Below are 4,936 nucleotides of genomic sequence, written 5' to 3' on the forward strand. Positions count from 1 at the left end.
ATGTGCAGATGGCTTACAGTTTTTCCGTTTCAGGGCCTATATCCAAAGTTGCCTTCGGTTTTCATCGTTAGGGAAACTAAGAGTAGGAACGAGAAACAGTTATACTTACTTCTGTAACCGAATTATCACAGATACTTTCCAAAATGTAATATGAGTCTGGCTTTACAGACATCACTTTCAACACTTTACTTTACGTGATACTCTATTTCAAGTGTAAAAAACATAAAAGTCACTTCAGCAGATTTCAATAAACGCATCTGCACTATCATAGAAACACTTACACGTGAAATGTAATGCCATTTCCCCCGTCAAAACGCTGAGTACAGCCATAAGCGCAACACGAAACAGCCATATTTTGCCAACATTCACGTGACTTTAGCCCAGAGATGTTGGAGCCACGAAAATGACGTCAAGGCCAGTCTATTACATTTATGGTCGAAGGGCGCGACAGCCAGGGGTGATGGTCTGGGTGCCATTTCTTTTCGTAGCAGGAACTCTTTGATTGTCATCCGCGGCACAGCGTTACATTGACGATAATGAACCCCTTTCTCTATCCCTTCGTGACAAGCGATCCTGAACTTACATTTCAGCCAGGTAATGGCCGCCCACAGACGGCGAGAGTTTCTGCTGCTCGTGGTCGTTCTTTCCAAACCCTACTTTGGCGAGCAAGGTCGCCGGATCTCTCATCAACTGGGCACGTTTGGAGCATCACAGGCAGGGCCTTCAACCAAGTCGGGATTATGACGGTCTAACGCCCAATTCGATATAATTTGTACGGTATTCCTCAGGAGGACATCCAAAAACTCTATCAATCAATGCCAAGCCCAGAGGTGGACCAAGGTGCTATTGACTAGCTAAATTTGTGGAGCCCTCTCTCTTGAATAATTCATCCAATTTTTCTGAAATCGTTCAAATGGTTCAAATGGCTCTGAGCACTATGGGACTTAACTTCTGAGGTCATTAGTCCCCTAGAATTTAGAACTACTTAAACCTAACTATGCTACGGACATCACACACAGCCATGCCCAAGGCAGGATTCGAACCTGCGGCTGTAGCGGTCGCGCGGTTCCAGACTGTAGCGCCTAGAACCGCTAGGACACTCCGGCCGGCTCTGAAATTGTAATTGTTTGTTTTTATGTACATGTACATCACATCTACCGATTTTCATCTCATTCGGATAACCCCTTCATGATGCGATGTTTTTCTTTTGTCTTCCAGTGCACAGCAAGAAATGCATGCTTCAACGTAAATACAGATACTATCCAATCCTGCAGGTTGCGGTGTAGTATTTCGAACCTAAAGGCACTTGTGAAAAGCCCCTTTACGTGGCAATTGTTAGCCGTCGTAAAAACAGCGTTTTGTGTAGTTGTAAGTGCGTTGTGTCGGAGCTAAGTTTCTTCGACGTTGCCAAAGTGTTCGTATGGACGGTCCATCCGTATCCTAGGATGTCGAAGTGGTTGTGTTTCTAGACGCAGCGTTTTGAAGTTTGTTGCGCATACAGGGAAAGCGGGAAACATCATCCGCTATCCAGAATGAGATTTTAACTCTGCAGCGGAGTGTGCACTGATATGAAACTTCCTGGCAGATTAAAACTGTGTGCCCGACCGAGACTCGAACTCGGGACCTTTGCCTTTCGCGGGCAAGTTCTCTACCATCTGAGCTACCGAAGCACGACTCACGCCCGGTACTCACAGCTTTACTTCTGGAAGTTTGGAAGGTAGGAGACGAGATACTGGCAGAAGTAAAGCTGTGAGTACCGGGCGTGAGTCGTGCTTCGGTAGCTCAGATGGTAGAGCACTTGCCCTCGAAAGGCAATGGTCCCGAGTTCGAGTCTCGGTCGGGCACACAGTTTTAATCTGCCAGGAAGTTTCATCATCCGCTATGTCATAACACGGACGAAAGATGAGTTACTGTGACGGACGATCAATGAATAGGATTGTGCCGAAAAATAAGACGATGGAAGATGCAACTGCAGAGCTGAATGTCGCACTCGCGAACCCTGTCAGCACCAAAACAGTGCGAACAGAGCACCATAAGCAGGGAATTATAGGGCGAGCTAAAATTCTAGAACCATTCATTAGTGATGTCAATGCCAATCACAGGAAAATGTGGTGTCGAAGCCATAAAATATGGACTATGGAGCAATTGAAGGAAGTCATGTGGCCAGATTTGTTTCACTTTGTTTCCAACTTCTAGCCGAGTTTAAGTCCCAAGAGAGAAACATGTCGGGGTCTGATAATTATTTGAGCAGCGATATCGTGGCGGTCCATGTACCCCATGGTTATTGTGCAAGGTTGCATTACTACCAAGGACTGTGAGACCACTTTAGGTGATTAGGTCCATTCCATGGTATGATGTTTGTTTTCCAATGGCAATACTGTGTTCTAAGGCGACAGGGTCCCTATTAGCAAAGCTCGCACGCCCAGGACTGGTTATCTGAACATTAGAATTAATTGTCGCATCTCTACTAACCAAGCAGTCACAAGATTCAAGTATTATTCAGCGTTCGTGTTCTACTTTGGAGAGAAGAATGCGTGGACGCTATCCACGTCGATCAGCGTTATCTGACCATGCTTCGATTTTGCTGGAAGAGTGGTGGAAGAGTCCCTTGAAAAAAATGCGGAACCTGTATTTATCCATCACGAGACGACTGGATGCTGTTTTGAATGCCAACTGTTTTCCTACTCCGTATTAGACATGGTCATGTTCTTTCCGTCCACCTCTTTTACATATCATCATGTCTCTGAGTGATTCTCATTTTTGTTTTGATGTGCTAAAAGATATAGGAAGTGTAGCTTCAGCACAAGTTCACAGCATCCAAAACACCAATAGGCTTTTAATTCAAGTCGTCAATATTAAATGTTGCTCGTCTGACGTTCTAACAGTGAAGTCACCTGCCACTATGGTAAGAGAAACATGTAATTAGTTAAAAAGAAAAGCAGCATGCGTTCACTGAACACAAGGTAGGATAAAGGTCATATATTGACAGTACATTGTTAACTACTGCTCGAAGGATTGTTCAGAACTCTTGAAAACGCGTTTCCAGATGGTTCCAATAGTTTGATTTTCCTTGTTTTTAGCGAACAGTTTCCATTTCCAGAAGTAGATGAAGTCAATTTATTTGTCATGTACTTATTTTATTTACTGAAATTAATGAAATACTAGGTTATACCTTCATGTATTATGTCCACAGAATTCTGTTATACTAATGCTAGTTAGCTGTCAGATAAAGATAATACAAAATAAAGTAATCGACATATCGTTTTTCTCTTGATTTGTTTCCCATATAATTTGTAAAATGCATATTACTGTTGTTCTATATACTTATTACGATTCACTTTTAGGTTCTATTCGGGCACGCGATATGTAATGAAAGCCATTTCAGAATTGTCATTTAAACTTCCTTTATGTCCTTATTGCCATCATTCTTTGAAAATAGGCTGCCTACCTCTTCTCAGACCAAACGGTTTCCGCCTTGGGTGTTTCTTGCTAGCCAACTATCCAGTCTTGCACCTTCTGTTGAGTTATCGATACTTACTTCAAGTATCCTTTTACTGCCCATTAAATTTTATTGTAAGCACTTTACATTTACTTCTGGTTTCTAAGATTGTGCATTTGATCTCGTACATTAATTTACCAGCAGAAAAATGCTCCTGTCGCAGCACAAAAAAGGTGAATATGCTCCTCTTTAAACAGGAAAGTGGAGAACCAGCTTCCCCAATCCACACTCCGCTTTTCCTCACCGAAAACTTCTGCATGAGAACATATTTGCGCTCTTTTGACACATAACATTCCATATCTTTTCATCCAGTTTCTCTTTGTAGAGAAGCCTTCATGCTCAGAATCTTCCTCTCACTGCCGCTGGCTGTATGTGTCTCTCTCCCACTGTCTCCTTTATCTCCCATTAACACTCCCTTCTGACTCTCCAACTGTCAGCATCTGCATCTCTTTCTCTCACTCTTCCTTAGCACTGGTTTCTTCCCCGTCACTTCCACTGTCTCTCTGTCCCACTGCCATTGTCTTTGTCCCATTACCACCGTCTCTTTCTTTCTCGCTTAGAACTTTCTGTCTGACTCATCAACCAACAGTGTCTCCTCTCCACACATGTACTTGGGGATGGTTTGCTCGTTGTTTTGACCACTAGACCGGGAAACTTGGACAAGTGAGTGTAGGTGATGGGGAAAAATGGGCAAATTTTGTCGTGTTAAAGTTCGCCCACTTGTGGGTTCAGAACCCTAAAGCCTATTTATTGTCTTCACTCATCTGTCTATTTCATTTTCACTGTCTCCTCTCTCTTTTGCTCCCTCTGCTACTGTCTCTTTCCATCTCTCTGTCTCTTTTACTGCTGCTGTCTCTCACTGACCAACACTATCTCCACTTCTTTGGCTCCCACTGCTATTATCTTCATCAATCCTTTTTTTCTTTCACTGCCCCTTTCTGCCACCGTTTTTTCTCCCACTGACAATGTCTACTCTCTCTTCCACCGTCGCTGTCTCTCTGCTACTCTTTTTCACCACAGAAAAAAAAGAACTGGAAGTTTGGCCGCATGAAAAAATGTTTGATGAGGGAGGAGGAATGAGACAGCTAGTTCCCTATTTTTTTCTCAGAGTCTTTTAAATGGGAGCATATTCCGCTTTTTAGTGCTCTACAGCATTTCTCAGCTGGTTCCCTTGTTTTCCCTGTTACAGCAGGGTATGCTGCCTATAAAACTAATTCTATAGGTCAAGGCGAGTTTTCTTTACATTACTTCACATAAAAATGCACAAAAGTTTTAGGCTACACCTATAGAATACCAAAAACTACGGTGTTTGATTTTCAAGTACAATGAAGTTTGTTGACAAAATAATTTTTTACGGTGCTTACGAAGCCAGGTGGTACCAACGAAAAATTTGCAGGTCAATACAGCCAGCACAGACGTGGAGTGCCCATTGTACAG

At 43.0% G+C, this 4,936-nt stretch overlaps 1 non-coding gene across 1 annotated transcript; it reads left to right on the forward strand.

The window, feature by feature from the left end:
- Positions 1 to 1,770: 1,770 nt before the first annotated feature.
- Positions 1,771 to 1,845, forward strand: Trnas-cga (transfer RNA serine (anticodon CGA)). The gene has a single exon. It is a non-coding gene; the product is annotated as a tRNA-Ser (tRNA).
- The last annotated feature ends 3,091 nt before the right edge of the window (positions 1,846 to 4,936 follow it).

This window comes from Schistocerca cancellata, unplaced genomic scaffold (assembly GCF_023864275.1).
Source record: "Schistocerca cancellata isolate TAMUIC-IGC-003103 unplaced genomic scaffold, iqSchCanc2.1 HiC_scaffold_732, whole genome shotgun sequence".
Lineage (NCBI taxonomy): Eukaryota > Metazoa > Arthropoda > Insecta > Orthoptera > Acrididae > Schistocerca > Schistocerca cancellata.